The 18,532-nt window shown below is 32.1% G+C and overlaps 1 long non-coding RNA gene across 5 annotated transcripts; it reads right to left on the bottom strand.

Annotated features, from left to right (window-relative positions):
* Positions 1-563: 563 nt before the first annotated feature.
* On the bottom strand, positions 564-17,414 carry LOC146993992 (uncharacterized). Of its 5 annotated transcripts, none has more exons than XR_015043954.1 (5): positions 16,346-17,414; positions 8,259-10,853; positions 5,940-6,090; positions 1,705-1,875; positions 564-885 (listed from the first exon to the last, which is right to left on the bottom strand). It is a non-coding gene; the product is annotated as an uncharacterized LOC146993992 (long non-coding RNA). The 5 variants fall into 4 exon arrangements; XR_015043952.1 differs by having other exon boundaries at positions 1,705-1,901; XR_015043953.1 differs by lacking the exon at positions 8,259-10,853 and having other exon boundaries at positions 1,705-1,901.
* Between the last annotated feature and the right edge of the window lie 1,118 nt (positions 17,415-18,532).

The following is an 18,532-nucleotide window of genomic DNA, read 5'->3' on the forward strand; positions in this document are numbered from 1 at the left end:
TTATGATGAATAAATATATTTGGTTAATTATATATTAACTGCTTGCTTGATTATCCCGGGTTTATATACATTGCAGTTAATTATTATCCCAGCAGGCGGAACAGGTCATTTGTTTTCTCTATTATCTATTAGACACCGGCTTGTGGATTAGCAATGTATAAAGAATGATAGTCGCGTTGAAAAAAGTAAAAAAAATGGCGATGATGCAAGATAGCGAAAGCAATGATCTTTCAGATAGTGATAATAACCTCAAGGCATTTTCCAGATGTTACTCCTGTATATAGAATGTCAGATATAACTTTGTGTTATCCCTCGTTTCAAAAACTATCATACAACGACTAATATATAATTTTTTTTTATTTGCCCGAGATAACTCAGGACAGTAAACTAATATTAAACCTAAATGCTTTTACACCTTTAAAATTCAACCTAAAATCTGTATATTTTTTGCTTTGTTTCCTTGCATTTAATAATAAAATAAAAAAAAGTGATGATTTTTTGCAATTTTTTAAAAAAAAATTTGCAAGGGAAGCGGTTAAGGCAGTTAAATAAAATTTCATAGAAAAAATTCATATGTCACATTTATGTCAAAATCCTTTTTTTTACACAAGCACAAGAAGTTACGTATTCATATTGAAAAAAAAATTATTTTTTGAAAATTCACACATATTGCAAAATATATACAGCCTTCATTTTACCAAAAGTAAAATTTTTGATATATCCTCCATTGCCTTTTTTCTTTTTTCTTCGTCAAAAGATCTCAGAACGCATGAAACATACATCATAAAGTGATGCATAGCATCCTTTGGAGTTGTCTCCTCCTCCACTAGCTTGCATAGGGCAGCGTCCACGTTATGCTTTTTCTTTTTTAAGAATATAATCCTCCTTAAATGCAAAAGCAGCTTTTAAATTGACAGAGTAATTATATTGTGATTATGAAGATAAAAAAATTTAAATGCTTAATAAGGACAATAAGCCAAAAAATACATAATTTTAATACCTTTAAAGTCATAAGATTAACTCTCATAACTGAAATGTATTGTAATGAGATAAGCATATTATATTACGCAGTAATCTGAATCTAAATTATATTTATTGCATTTCATATTTATGCCACCTGACTATGCAAAGTGTGAAGCAAGAAAAATATTTAAAAATTACAGTTGCAAAGAATATTTAACATTTTAAATGTATAATGTTATTAAATAAATAAATACATATGCATGCACACACCTATATATATATGTAATATTTTGATGATGATGAAGAAACCAATTGTTCAGAGCTGGTGTTAGCTTATAAAGAATAAAGAAGCATAAAAATCATTCAACAGTCCAACATCTGTTTATTATTTTCCAAATTTACATGTTGAGATTCGCAGCATTTTGGGTTGTAATTCACAGCCCAACAAATTTTAAATTATGCAGATTACATTTTAAACAATGGATGAGAGTGGCAAGTGAAGCAATACAGCTGCAAGCAAATAAGCAGAAAAAAGAGGAATATGCAGTTTATAATGATGATATTTAAACAAGAATTTTAACTTAACCGTACTGGCTGAGAGTTACTGCACACTGATATGATTACATTTGAGAGATTAATATTCAGATGACGCACTATTATTTCTAAGATGGGGAAGGGACATATCCAGATTACAAAAGATATGTATAGGGCTATTGTCATTATTATTTAAAGTAATATTACCTTGTGGAGTTGAGATACTTGATTCCCCATAAAAAGGGAAAATCTGTGTGGCTGAGGTACTGCACTCCTCAATAACAGAAACTTGGCTGCCGATTCCGAAGCCTTCATCGTCAACACTATCATTTCCATTATTTTCGAGAGAGACATTTAGTTCATCTGTTATTGCCTCCTCTGGTAAGGAAATATTTGATATTGATCTGGAATACAATGTGTATCTATCTCTCTCTATATATATATAAACATATAAAAAGGTAATAAACATTTCTGTTTAAAACTGCCAAAGAGTTCTCGACTTTTGCAGATAATTAGAAGGTATCTTAAAAGATTATATGAAAATACCATACTTGAAATAACAAGTTTATAAGTGATAAAACTGTGAAATAAGTGATAACATTTCATGATAAGATGAAAGCTGTCATGCTGCTTAAAGGCTTAAAATAAACTCATAACAAATTTCAATACTTAACAACATTATTAACACGCCGACTGCCACCGCACATTTTGGATTCCAGTCCGAGAAGCCAAATCTATTTAATCATATAATATTAAAAATGCTAATTATCATTCTTTTGTTAGACAAAACTATTCGCAGAAGCCCACTACGAGTTAATTCACCCAGACAATCGAAATAGAAACAGGGTTGGAATAACAATATTAGAATAAGAATGGAAATAAGATTTTGGTGAAACCGAATATAATCCGCGACTACAACAATGGAATGTCTAGCACTGACTGATCAGATCAAATACTATCATACTATACAGCTCTTCAAAAGGCAATTAGGTGACTAAAAAAAGTTGCACTACATATTATTTAGATATATATACATAATGCACACAAAGTAAAGTGTTCCACAGTAAAACTAATAAAGTTCAGAGAAAAATTTGTGAAGACACTGACTGGCAAAAATATTGAATCAGATTCAGGTAAAAAATCAAAATTGGACGACCTACATTATTTGTAAAGTATTCCCCCTACTGCAAAGAAGCAATGGCCGACAAAGTCTTGTCAAGTTTATACAAGACCTCAAAAATGCAGGGAGAAATGCGTTATTTCCGTCCAGTTTATGAAGAAAAGCCAGCTCTTTGTAGTGAAGATTGTTTTAAAATTTATCACAAGCAATAAATATATTCTTTTTTTAACTAATAAATAAACATTGAATGTATATTTTTGGTTTATTTTCAATAAAATTTTTATTATTATAAGCCAAACTTTGACTGTTTATTTTCTTCCAGGAGGCATATAAAATTTTTATTCTTATAAGCCAAACTTTGATTGTTTATTTTCTTCCAAGAGGCCATCCATTCATATTTAGACTTATAAACTAAGAACTAACTTGTAGCGGCGCAAAAGTGGCAAGTCGAGGAACTAAGAGATAACTCGTACTGGGCATTCTGAAGAAGGGCACTAATACAAGTTATCTTGTGTTAGGTAGTCAACATGTTAATGATTAAAAGACATATTAACTTTCTTGATACTCATAAATATAGAAAGATTGAAAAGTCATGCCTATCAGGTAAATGTATTATCATAAATTAGACAGCAGTTGTAGTAAATATATTATCTATCGCTATATGGTACTGAAAGAGTTCTTACAATGTGTACACACGCCATGTGTCATCGAATGCTGATAACATTACAGCTGTATTTGTGTTGAAAGTAGATGTATCGTTTTCCCAGAAGTAACAAAATTATTGAACATTTTTTTTGGGGGGAGGGGTATTGTTGACCAGTACTCGAAACTATAGGAAACAGTGTAGCATACCAGGATATTATTACACAAGTCATTTTGATTCTTGAAGCCGATGAACATCATTACTGATTTTTCGTTTGGTTTTGTGGAATTATGGCAAAGCTAACGAGAGCTACCTGGCCTAGAGGTAGGGATGCCTTCGTGCAGGACCTTTCTAAGGGAAACATTTTCTATGCACACACACCATATACAAATTTTCAGTACAGATTTAAAATTCTCGATAAAAATTAGTGTTGTCATGCAATTTTCATATTCGCTACATTTCTTTAAAAATAACATAGTCAAAAGTCGTTAATTCGGACACCCATAATCCGGGCCTCAAAGCTAAAATCTTTCTGCGTATGCGCTGCGTTGGCACATGTGCATAGGCATTTATGCGTGCGTGCAAGACCTTTACGACAGTGCATATGCGTCTGCGCAAGCGCAGAATACGTTTTCGCGTGCGTGTTTAATGTATAACAGATGGTATAAGCTAAAATTATCTAATTATCTATTTCAGTTAATGATGATGATTGCGTTGTTCCTTAATCTTCGAATTGGATCTGGCTTATTATTTTTTGCAGACTGTAAGAGCAATTTTATAAAAGTAAGCTTGAACTTTCGATTATGTCAAATAGAATTTCCGATGCTGGAGCTCCCAAAGGATCTACAAAACGAAAGTATGTTTCGATGTCCATCAAACAAAAAGTGGAATTGCTACAAAAAATGGATAAAGATATATCCTTTGTTTATCTAACCGTTCTGAAATCTGTTTATCAATTTCACACTGCTCTGCACGGGGGGGGGGACGTCGCAATGAACTGGAAGTTGATCTGTCAGCACTATCGTTATCTATAGGGCAGATGCTTTTATTTTATTCGGCTTATAATTCCTTACTAAATGTAGTATTTTATCTCGATGTACATGTACTCCGTCTTTGATATGATTTAAATCAAATTCCTCGTCATTATACCGTAATTTCCGGAAGAAACGCCTCAGCGTTTTCGTGTTTAAAACTTAAATTTTCAGCAGGTGCAGCGATTCTACCCATGCGGCGTTTAGGTGCACTAAAAATAAAATATTTCCTATGATGGTCATTGTACATAGTTTGGATGGCCTTGTGCATAGACTGGTGCTGTTCCCACACAAAAGACCACTCAGTTGCTTTTTGCGAACGTTATTTTGTTTACATTCTTTCCCTTGAACGGACCTACATGCCTTATTCACCCTAAACGAGATCTCAGAACAATAACATTCTTCCCCCTTTCAAATCAACATTCTCATCAGTTTGAATAGTCTCTTTCCTCTGCCATTCGATGAATCTTCCAGGACCCGTCCTCTCCCCACCCCTGCCTTTTTTGCAATTTTTTTCAAAAGCGGACACGATTCCACCTGCCTCGCAATAACGAACTCTGACGTATTTCCCCTTCAGCATGAATGGATTTTTCTTGGCATTCTGCCAAATACAGATCCCATCAGTTTGGGTACAAGTACTTGTTGGATAGTTTTTAAGTAAGAAGGGAGCGGAAAATTTTTGAAAATGTCTCTAAACGGCACAGAAGCTATACATTTCTTACCTTTAATTTATTTTTGAGTTATGGTTTCATTTCATGCATTTTTCTTAACTGGTATGTCATATATAAGGACTTAGGTTGAGTTTTTGCATCTATACGGCCCACGACGTTGTCACGCACAATTTAATCTATTGCGGCGTTTCTGGGTAATTTTAATTTTTTCCCGCCATTTTTCTCGAGTGCGGCGTTTACACTGATGCGGCCTTTCTTCCGGAAATTACGGTAAATATCACGAATACAAATCAAATAGTTTTCTGGTTGCAATTTTCTAATTTCGTCTATGCGTAATGTATGCTTTATGCATGCGCGCGTTGAAAGAAATGTTTAATAAAGTAAACAAATAAATATTAAGCTTCTTTTTTTTGTCAATTTTGATACCCTTTAGATCATAATTGCTCATTATTTTATAAATTACAGTTTCATATTTTTAATTTCTGCATGCCATCTTACCAGATTTAAACTGATGATCTATAATCCGGAATCGCCGAAGTCCCGACGAGTCCGGATTAAAGACTTTTGACTGTAACATTTGGTAAGAGCATCCATTTATTTTATTTGCTATACTGTTTCTTTAAAAATAATACATGGCAATAACATTTGATGGCAAAGTGGTTCAATACAAATTTCTCCGATTTTTAAAATAAAGATTACAATTTTTATCAGAAATTAAAAAAAAAATATTAATTGTAAATGTGCTTAATTTTTAAAAAAATGTTATCTGTTTAAATTTTGATATATATATTACAAATAATGATTAAGAGCATTTTTGAAAGTGTAATGAACTGTGGAATATTGATTATCATACAGTTTGCTGTTAAATATAGGTCCCATACAGCAATTTTAGAAAAAATTAAAATAAAACTGGATTACTTTAAAAACAGCATATGTAAAAATAACCAAATATATTTCAAATAAAATAATGTTTTTACTTCCTTGGTAATGTATATGGGAGCAAAAAGCTCATCATATCGGCATACTTCCAAGGGCGCTGAAACTGTGCCGCTCTGCCACTTGGTAGTTTTTTCCGGCGCCTCACGTAGGTGTCTCCTAAGAGATGCCACTTTGCTTGGCATTCTGCCTCTAATAATATGAAAATGGGTAAATTAGACATATAATACAGCAAATAAATCTGGTCATATAAAATGCATGTCCTATAAAAACAAACTAACATGCTACAATGCTGATAAAAGAAACAGAAGTATGCTACATGACTGCATTCCTTGATTTTTGCTATATTATCTATATAAGAACAAAGTAAATACATAAATATTATGATAGAATAACAGCTAATATAAAAAATATCCACAAATTTATTTTTAATTCTTATTTTGGAGAAGATATGGTTATTACAAAGAGATGTGAGGCAGCATTTTTTTAAGTGGCTGAATTTCATATTTCTCATTTTCTTCTTGACTGCTTTAACTGGCATTGAAACTGTGCATTATTAAAACAGCTTGCAAAGTAAGATGCATATTAAAATAGTTCATAATTCTCCAGATATTACCAAGATGCATTATGCAAAAACACAGTATTACAAAAGTCTTGTTGTATGCAAAAATTTCAGATAGGATTACATACAAAAGTCAGCTTGTTTTTAGGTTAACATGTATTTGCACTTAATGTGCACTATTTACATTTTAAATGCTTTGCATATGCATCCATTAAAAGGAATTGCATTTGCAAAAAGGAAAAGGAATTGCATTTGCAAAAAGGAAAAGGAAAGAAATTGCATTAAAAGGAATTGCAAATAAATTTCCATTAAAGGAAAAGCATTTGCATCCTTTTAATGGATGTAAATGCATGCATCCATTAAAAGGAAAGATGTGTAATATTTTTAGGTAATAGTATATCTGTGGCTTTTGTAATGGATAGAATTCAAAATTAAATGGTGCCAAATGTATTACAATATGTTTAGATGCTTTTAAGAGACTGAATATTATACTAGATCCATTTTAAAATAAAAAAAGAACTATGTGAAATATTTCCATGCCTTATTTTATATAAATCATCCTAGATCAATCACTCACAAACTAGACCTAGTTAAGAATAATTTTGTTCTAATGTTAAGTGTGGGAATAAAAGTGATGTATATATATATCTTATAATGCAGGAAGATTATATATTAAGGTATATAACTATCTAAATTGCAGAAGAAGCTTAATAAATTATACAGAAATCTATCTCTTTATACATATAGGTTAATATGCACTGAAATTTTTATGTTAAAGACCAGATTGCAAAGTTAGCATTTAGATAATTTGTAAAAGTTCATGCACATATAATGCAAAACAGGTGATTAACCTACAAAATAGTATGAATTTACTGATTTTATTTTAAAATATTTTGTTGCAGAATATAAGCATATCATGCCTATTTGTATTATTGCAACACATATTTTAAGCCCTTGTCTTGTTGAAGTAACACAATATGAAAACGATTCCTAAAATTAATTTATTATCAATGAAATTTTTGTTTTTTAAGCATTTTATGTTAGTGACTTATAATTAAAACACCATTTTATGTTAATGATTTATGATTAAAACATTTATTGATCTAGGGAAAACTGGGATAGTGCTTAGTTTAATCTTAGTATCCGGTGCACATGGGATTTGGCTACTTTTGGCGACTTTATGATGAGCAATAAAAACGGGACATATACGATGAGTAGTAAACGGGTCATTCAAAGAATATATATAGTTATACATAGTATATACTATGTATATAGTGATATTATACATAGTATATACTATGTATATAGTGATAGTATAAAGTGTATAGTATATACATATACGTTCTTTGGGTCATTTTTGGTGTTGGCGATAATTTTCAAAACTGCGCCAAGGCTGCACCATATACTAGGATTTTACCCAGTGCTTTAAATATGTTAGTCCAGATACTGGTTATTTTTAACATATTATAAAGGTAACTAGATTACATGAAGTAACTGAAAAGTGTCAGCTAATTAAATTTCATTAACTTTTAGAAAGAGTTGTAAATGTTAAAGTTAATGAGGAGAAATTTTTTACACGCTAAAAGAATACCTTTGCTTTTGTGTACTAAAACATCAATATATAACTTTTTCACTACGCTTTCATTGCAGTTATACTTCGTTTGATTAAAGATGCAGTATTTATATTTATTGTTAAATTATCATTTCTGTATGAATAAAGCAATACACTTTATATTTTAATTATGTAGTTTAACATACCAGCAATGCACAAAAAAACATTCAGAAAAATATCACTTACAGCTAATATTTAAAGAACAGCTGATTTCCTGCCACGCATTTCTTCTGACACATGTATCTTTATATTTGGAACTTGTCACATCGTACAACACTGGATGTCACTGAACTTCATCTATCAGCATTTCATTGACATCCATTGCATTCTCCATTTTTGTTGTTGAAAACAAGCATTGGCGAAATTGTTCATTTCATTGGCTTCTTTATGGCACGTGACCCCTCCGTATTGCGGAGATGACGGATAGAAGTTGAACATTGTTGAACTCCATCCGTATGTCATCCGTCATCACACATCCACTGGATTGCAGATGTCAATCAAAGTGAAGTCGCTCGCTGATTGGAGAAATGCATAGACACCACAACGCATACGCAGCAGTGGAAACGGGCCTTTTACAATTTGCAGAATCAGAAGACTAGAATAGATTTTGATACGCACTCCAGGACTAACCAACAGGAATACAGGAAATCTTCACGTCTATGTTTCGGACCTTACTTGTCATTTCTTAGGCAGTTTACCTTCTTCTCCAGAGTTGGTATACGAATGGCTCATCATTGCAACATCTTCTGAGAATACCATACTTTTGGAATTTTCTGCCTACTTCGTCATGTTATGTGAATTCTCAATGAGTTACATTCAGAATGAGACTAGCCTAGGCGCCTGTATACATGTGCTTCGCACCTGAGCCTTCGGCGTCGAACAGTCAATTACATCTTTCTTGTCTGGAGCGCGAACCTTTGCCTTCGGTGTCTTTCGAAACTAACTGGGCTGGAGTCTCGTGGTGGAAGTGCTAAGTGGGAAAAGAAAGTGGGGCGGAAACATTCACTATTGGCAGGCATAAGAGGGTGGGGGTTCAGAGCCATAATTTTAGAGGTTACTAATTAATAGGTAAATTAACTAATGTCCTCTAAACAGCAGTTCTGTTCTAGGTAGTTGTCTATGTTACTAGGGTTGAAGATCTTCACATAAAGCAGAAACATTATATGTGAAAAACATGCTGATTAGTATTTGTATAAAAGGATATACATACTATTACAATTCCAAGTTATTTGCACAAAAATGTTAACATGAATGAAAATGCCTTCATGTAAGAAAATGTTTCTATCCAACTAATGAAGAGCTATGAAAATTGTAATAAAGGATCCATACTTTATACAAATCATTTGTTTGAATGACATGTTTTATATTTTAAAAAAACAGAGTATAAGAATAACTCTGTATGAAGAAGAAAACATTTAAAAATTTAAATTGCAAAATATCACAGATGACAATTCCTGTAGGATATTAGTCCACACCAGATCTTTTAAAAAATTCAATTTATGATTTGCTTTAAAAAAATAACGGCCTGTGCTACAAGAGCCCTTGGATTTAATCTTCAAATGTTCCATATTTGATCAGCATTGCCAATGACTTCTATTCTTGAAGTACTTCTGTGATTTTTGCAACAAATATTTACACTAATTACCACGATATAGTTTCCTGCAAACAGTACATTAAAAAAAAAAAAAGATATATATATCTATAATTGTAAAATAATCTTACTTTAAACAGAGATAAAGACTAGAATAACATTTTCTTTTAATTTTTGAAATTTTATTTGAATTTTAAAAATATACAATGTAAAGCCAACAAATAATGTCAAGAAATTATCCAATTTGTATAAACGTATATCTAAACAAATTTTTTAATTTTAGAATTGTAAGCTATCACAATACATTAGAAGTCTGCATTAAAATATGAAACCTTGTAAATATGAAACCTTGTATAATTATAACAAAAATTTATTAAGGTTCACTGAAAGGATGAAATTATGCAATTAAAGGATACTTAGTGAAATGACACGAATCTGGGTGAGAATTTAGCATATAGATTTCTCAATCGATTAAAAATATGTATGAAAAGAATAAAGGCTGAATCAGAACATTTAAGAAACACTAATTAATATCATTTAAAATACTGCTAGAGTTGTATTTAATTTAATAACTTTTTAAAAATTTATTTAAATATTTTCATTTTTTCAAATTATATTCCTCTAAAATAACTTTCAGCTGCTCCGCAACTCAATTTTCAGCACTGTGGTTACTGATTATAATCCTTCCTACGAGAATTTCAGTATTTATATCCTACATTATTTCATTTCAGTACTATATATCCTACATTACAAATGGATTATAACTGATGATTTTTGTATCTTTCTGTAATTAATTAAAAATTATAGTGGTAAAAATACAAAACTATTTTTTATTATTAAAATGATAAAACATTTGCTTTCTGAACAAATGAGAGATAAATACTAATATAATTGCTCACTGATATGGAACAATCACATTTTTCAAACAGACTAACAATTTTCTAATTTCTGACATCCAACAATGCGCAAGGCACTTTCAAGTAACTCCAGTAACTGTCATTGCAGTTCAGTTCTATAAGTAACTGTAAGTAACTCCAGTAACTGTCATTGCAGTTCAGTTGTCCAGTAACTATTACAAGACATTACTGGAGTTATGTCTCACATTAGAAGTTTTTCACTTCCCATGTTTACATGAGCCTGATGCAATTTCCATTCAAAAGCAGCCATTCAGTTTCAGTTCGAAAACAGTCCTAAAAAATTAGAAATGTCTTGTTCATTCTACTTGCCTTAACTCCTCCAATAATCATTATTTGGCATGTTATTTTAACAGAAATCAGCTTCTGAATTGATTAAAATATGAAAATTCATAGTTCACATTGATTCATTTGTATGTGTGTGGTTAATTTTTTCACACAAAACACCAAATACACTGCCCTCCAAAAGTAAAGGAACAGCATGATTTTCAAAGCTCAGGATTACAAAAATGTCAGTAACATTTAAATTCACAGTTCATATGCATGACAGTAACAAAGCTTAACAAAATATATGCAAAAACAATACTTTTGTTTTATCATAAGCATGGTCCAATGTCTGTGAAATTAGTTTAAATCCAAGGATTCTGTGTCTAGAAGACATGTTCGAGGCAGACCTAGAGTTACAACACCTACAGGAGACTGTTATTTAGCTCTTTCAGTCCAACGAAGGAGTAACATTATTCTGCCTCAACCCATAGCAGATTATTTACTGTTCACAGGAACAAGAATCTCAGCTACTATAGTATGCCAGCATAACACAGATCTGTATGCAAGACAAAGAGTCATTTATGTCCCTTTGACCCAAGAACACAGAGGTACCCATTTATGTGGTGTAAGACAACATGTCTCCTGAACCAGTCAGCCATGGCCATCTGTTCTCTTCACAGATGAGTCTAGGTTCACACTGGGGAGTGATTCAGGTCACTAGCTGATCTGGAGGGAACAATGCACCAGATACGATTAATCCAACATTGTGGAAAGACACAGTTACAGAGGTGTTGGAATAATAGTTTGGGCTCTTGGTGGTTGTAGTGACCTACATGTGTTCCATGGAGGAACTTTGACCGATGTGAGATATCAAGATGAGATCCTTGATCAATATGTTCAATCATATGTCACTGCTATTGCTCCTGGATTTCTTCTGATGGAAGACAATGCGCGACCACACCGAGGTCCGGTTGCTGAAGAATTTATTGAGAGTCACAATATGTAGCGGATGGAATGGCCAGTGCAATCCCCAGACCTAAATACAATAGAGCATGTATGGGAGACAGGTTGCTGCTTTAGTTCCTCCTCCAAGGTTGTTGGATGGCTCTGTGTCTGATCACTACTTCCAATTTCATTGACCGACAACTTAATTGACAGCATGAAACGTCACTGCCGCCAATGTATTGCAGCTAGGGGTGGACACCTCCCTTTGTGTCCACACCCTAGCTTATTAGAACACATTTCTGTAATGCTGCCAGCCCATTTTTCCTCAAAAAACTGTGATATACTATTTTTCCAAGACTGGATTTCTCTGCCAAGAGTACATTTTTTTGTTGAACATTAGAAACGTTCTATGTCAAGAACTGTTTAGTGAACATGTCCTGTAAATTTCTTGCTTTTATGTTGCTCCATTCTCAAATTAGACACACACACACAAAAAAAAAAAAACGTGCTATTCTTTAACTTTTGGAAGGTCATCTAATTAAATGTTGTTAAAAATACCTATACTTCATTCAGATACAAAAAAGTATTGTTTCACTCATCTAACACAGCAGTATAAGCACACTGTAATGTATCTAGCACTTTTTGATTATCCACAAACCCCACCAAGAAGCTCTGACAAAGCTCTCCTTTTTGGCTATGCATCATATTATCAAAAAGCATTTAGGTGGTGATATTCATATTTGTGTAGATTCCTCTAAAATAATTTTCAGCTGCTCCGCAACTCAATTTTCAGCACTGCGGTTACTGATTATAATCCTTCCTACGAGAATTTCAGTATTTAAGCAAAGCAGTGCTTTATACGCTGCAGTTTTTCTCATCTTCATTGAATTCTCAGTTTAGCTTTCTGCACACACACACACAGCATAGTGCCAGAATCAGATGGACAAGAAAAATACCAGTGCTGGAAGGAAAGATGTGTGCATGTCTTCGGAAAAAAGGAACGTAAAAAAAAAAAAAAAAAAAAAAAGCCAGCCGCAGAATGGTTTGGCTTGGTTTAGTTTATTATGAAAAAGCAGACTTGGGTTATTGGCATGAGGAGTGCCATGCCTTCATGGAGGATTTTGAGGGAAACTGGCTCATATATATCTTACACATGGGGATAACCACAAAAACACTGATGATGAAATTCTTAGAATCTAACTCGGGTCGAAACTACCAGTGCTAAAAAATTTCATAACTTAGCTGCTGATGGCCTGGCAGTACTGTATACATCACTGACAAATATGTGAAAATATCCAAATAAATGTTGCACACAATCACCAACAAGTTTGTAAATGCTCTTCAAATTCACCATTAATTTCATGACGTTTGAGTGAGGGTACAAATAATCAGAAAGTACCATACACTTTATACAGATATTTCTGCAGATGTGTGTTTGTATATTCACATATATGCAGAATTTTGAATATAAAAGGCATGATTATTTTTACATAAAGTTACTGCATAATAAAAAATATGATTGTAAATAGTAATGAAACAATATTACAATAAATATCAATCAAACATTACTACAGCAATATTTAAATATATAGCAGTGAAAATTCCGACAATACTTTTGAATAATGGCAGCCAAAATAAAAGTAATAATAATAATAATAATAATAATAAACTTAAATTTCTCTTCTTAATTAAATTAAATCTTCTCTAAAGCAAAGTATTTTGGCATTAATATTAATATATTATTGTTATATCAGTTAACATTTGGATCAGCTGTATCTTAATTTGTGCTTAATTGCACAGTGCTGAATTAGTCTATGTTCCATATATCTTTTAGATTTTATTCATGAGAATATTATGAAAAACTGATACTTTTCTGTTATTGAGATCATGATCAGAAATATTTTTATATATGCATCATGCATACATTCAAATATAATAGAAAAGTACCAAAAAATGCATTAGGTATGTGTAATAATACACTTGTGCAAGAAATTTTACTGTTAATGACTGATCATTAAAACAGCTATGTTTGATTTACTAAATATTAAAAAAAAACTGATACTATTTAATTATCAATTATCTTTCACTCATTTATATGAAGTCGCACTTGCAGAATTCATCCCATTATCTGCTTTATATATACATGTATTAATTAGCATTTGCTTTTAACAGGAAGAAGGGTTAATCTTTGGATTATGGTAACTTGGCGATTTTTTGGCCAAGTTACTGTTAATGACTGATCATTAAAATAGCTATGTTTGATTTACTAAATACTAAAAGGAAAAAAAAAAAAAAAAAAACTGATACAGTACAAAGTCCGTAATCCGGACTCGTCGGGACTTCGGCGATTCCGAATTTGGGATTTTAACGGATATTAGATCATCAGTTTAAATCTAGGAAGATGGCATGTAGAAATTATAAAATTAAAAATATGAAATTGTGATTTATGAAATAATGAAGTATTTATGATCTAAAGGGTTATTTTTAAAATTTACAAAAAAAAAAAAAAAGCTTAATATTTATTTGTTTACCTTATTAAACATTTCTTTCAATGTAAGTTGTTCAAGTTGCTTCGTTTTTTGTATAAATGCTTTCTCTTTAATTCTGTAGACAGACATAATCTCTTTACTTACATTGTTGAAGTCCTGTAACTGCTGCTTCGAGAATTCCGACTAACTTGACAATTGAAATTTTCTTGTTTTCAGTAACTTCTCTATCACTTTCTTCATTATCGGTAGCGGTATTTTCTGGATCTAGAACCATACTACAAATTTCACCATTCATTAATTGACTGATAATTGAGAAGCACTGTCATCACAATGAAAAACTTCTTTTATATCATCTTCATTTATTATCGCTTCTCCACATTTCTTTACAGAATCTGTTAATTGGAAAATTTCACTTTTATTTTGCGATATCCAAAAACCTTTAAAATTAGCTAGCCTTCATTATATATATATTTGGCTATGCATCATGAGCTTGGCGACTAACAACAAGTTGTTCTGTTAAATTTTATCTTGCTTCTATCATGCACTGAGACAATTATGGCTGAATTGTATTAGTTTAGCTATCTATTATATTTGTGCCTATTTCTTGCTTATCAGAGTTCTGAATAAATAAATTCCCACATATACTTAAGGCGCTCATAATCTTTGGGTCTTATTAAGGGCCGGCACTAGATATCTTACCGCCTGATGCAGTCTCTGTGGGTGGTGTGGCCATAGGAGCCCTCGTGCTGGTTCTGGGTTTATGTGAATAACAAATCAGTTTCAAATAGCCCTAAATGTAATCTTTGGGTCTATGAGTATCATCAACAAAATCTATTTTTAGCATACATAAAGAAATTTTGTTAAATTTTTCCTCGTCAACACTTTTTTAGCACATTGAACTTAAATCTGTAATTATCGCCAAGCCTAATGTCAACATAAAAGGTTACCATACTCCTTTATAATTCAATTACTAACATAAAACAAATATTTAGGCATTGCTACATGAGTCATTACTCAAGTTGTCATGTTTTGATTAATATGCGGTGATGAAAGGAAAGTATAATAAATAATGACTCCCCAGGTTGGCGTCAGATCAACAATGTGTCTATGTAGAATGCTTCGGTTTGAGACATGTGCCAAGCAGATACTGATGGTACGATATACAGTGCCAAACAGATACTGATGGTACGATATAAGCAGATACTGATGGTATGATACAAGCAGATAATACAAATTACTGATGGTACAAATTTTATGCTAAAATGATTATTTCTTCAATAACAAGGTATTTTATTTAGTGTCAAAGTGAAATTAAGAATCGAGACTCTCCAGATGTTTTATTATGCGCGGAGGGGGGGGAATTAAATGCGCATGCATAAAGCCTACTAGAAAAATGTTGGTGGTGGTTTTGAGGTCCGGATTTTAGATCATTCCGGATAATGGACGTCTGGATTTCAGACTTTGTACTGTACTATTTAATTATAAATTACCTTTCACTGATCAATTATGAAGTTGCACTTGCAGAATTCATCCGATTATCTGCTTAACATATATATTAATTAGCTCTTACTTTTAACAGGAAGAAGCTTTTCACATAAGTTTAGACCAAGTATAACTATTAACCAAATAAAACTATAAGAAAGTACCAACAACACTAGGTAAGCAAGTAAAATTATAAGAAACCAATTAATACAATGAGAACATCAAGTAAAACTATAAGATAACATTTATGATTATAATTAAAACAAATTAAGATACGGACTGGATTTATAAATATATGTATGTGTGTATTCATGTATACAGTGAAACCTCCTTACAACAATATTTTAGGGACCAAATAAATATATTGTTGTAGAGAGGCATATTGTTATATCCAGGGCCCACATATTTTGAGCATTTAATAAGAGTTTTTTTTTATTATTATTAGTTTAAGGTGCATAACATACTACTTTTAAGTCTATATTTAGAAGAAATTAATTTGTAAAATACTAATAATAGTGGTTTATATACTAAAAAAATAAATAAATAAGATAAATTCAGAAAATAAGCACAGACATATTCACATACCTGAAAACACTTTTTATTGAAAATAATCCAATATTTTTGTTTGTTTATTGATTTTTTTAACTGTTAAGTTCACAAATACTGTATGCATTGAGTTTAGTGCACGAAAATGTTCTTCATTTGTCGACGGAAGGCTTGGAAAAAAATGTCCGTAGAGAATTCACAAATTGAAGAGCTTCCTGAGATGACAATAAGGACTGCGATGGACCTGTATTATCATCATCATCTTCATCATTGTTTCCTATCTCATCAGTAATTTCAGAGAGAATATCTTCATCAGTAACTCCTGCGAAAACCATAAGATCATCATCTGCTGTTAAATAGTCTTCTATACTAATTCCAAACTTTTTACCGCTTGTTTCCTCAAGTTGAGATACGGATTTTTGATGTGCAAAACACATTCTTGATCATCTGAGAGATCATTGTCTATGAAATTTTCAACATTATCAGATTTCTTATCTTCCATAACACAAAGACCGGCCTTTTTCCAGCAATTCCGAATGGTTTTTTCTGTTACTTCCAGTAAAAATCCTTTCCTTCGTTTCAATATAATGAATATTGAATCTTGTAGGAAGAATAAAGCTAATTTTTCAGAATAAACAAAATACCTTTATTTAAATTTTAAAACAGAACCAAAAAAAAAATAAATACTGCAGCTCTAAACTATCAAAATTTTAAACTCTTAATTACTGTAGTTAAAACTCTTACAACTATTCAAAAATTAAAAACATTCAACTCTCTAAACAAAAAAAATATATAAAAATCTTTCGAATCCTCTTCTTGTTGCCACACCGTAAAATGCAAGTTCTTGTCCTATTATTTATATTTCACGTTCTCTTTAAGTCACGATCTTCACAAGTCATGATCTTTACAAGTCACGATCTTTACAAGTCCCCCCACAAGAAGCACATTCGTCACCGTAGAGACAATGTTGCTCAGAGTTCATTGAGAGAGAAAGAGTTAACAGCTAACCTTGACAAAGCATCAGCATTCCCATGTGAACTTCCTTTGCGGTATGTCACAGTCATGTTATACCGTTGTAACGCTAAGGCCCAACGAGACAGTTTAGCACCATGAGGGGCGCCTTGGGTCAAGTAGGTGAGGGGATTGTGATCAAACACAATCTGCACTTTGGCACCGAAAATCCATGTGTCAAATTTTTTCAAGGCTTCGATGACACAAAATGCTTCTCGTTCGATGGTTGACTATCGTTGTTGACAGGGCGTTAATTTCTTGCTGAAGAATGTTATGGGCATTTCTTTTGTAAATGGCTTATGTTCATTATCATTCTCACCTATGGTAGGCAATCCTAGTAGCTGTTATTCCTTATCATCTCTCCTCTCTTCTATCTTTCCAATGGCTTTGTCAAGTAGCTCATACCATTTATCGATTGTTTCAACTTTATCAATTTCTTCAAATATGGGATTTCTGTGCTTGGTGAAAGTCCTATAAACTAAAAAAAATCTCAGCAATTTTTTTTTTCTGCTTTTTCTAATAATTCTTCATCAACATGATGTAGATCGTCTACCTCGGACTCGGGCTCTTCTATTAATTCAGCAATTCCTTCCGTTTCTTTCTCGTCTTCCAGTTCTTCGCTTTTATCCGAATAACTTTCTGTTCAATCTTCCGTGTTTTCACCCTTGAACTTGAAAGGTTTCTGTGGTTTTCAGTATCATTGTGGATGACATTTTCCTTTTCAGTTTCAACTTTTGTTGTATAATCCACATTTTCTTTTTCATCTCCCAGTTCAACAGTATCTATGCTGTCCTTATTGTACTTTTTGTTTCTGTTATCATCCAGAATTTCTTTTTCAGTAAATTGTAATAGTTCACTGTTATCTGCAAGTTTATTTTCAGTTTCAAGATCTGCAGCTTCTGTGTGATTTACATTTTCATTTTCAGGTACTAAGTCAGCTTTCATACTTTCCTTATGGATTATTAAGTCATTCTTTTTATCATCTACTTTTTCCTTCTCGTTTCCAATTTCAGCAATATATTCTTTCTCTTCTATGTTCTCATAATCAAGATTTACTTGAGTTTTATTGTCATCTGTAATTATTTCTTTTTCAGCTGCAGTTTCAGCATCATCTGTATTTTCTGTTTTGGTTATTGGCTTCACTTGAGTTTCACTTTCATTGACAGTTTCTTTTTCAACTGGGATTTCAGTCTCACCCATAAATTCGTTTTTACT

The sequence above is a fragment of the Stegodyphus dumicola genome, chromosome 11 (genome assembly GCF_044657685.1).
Source record: "Stegodyphus dumicola isolate Sdum_Otavi_A_Nest chromosome 11, ASM4465768v1".
NCBI lineage: Eukaryota > Metazoa > Arthropoda > Arachnida > Araneae > Eresidae > Stegodyphus > Stegodyphus dumicola.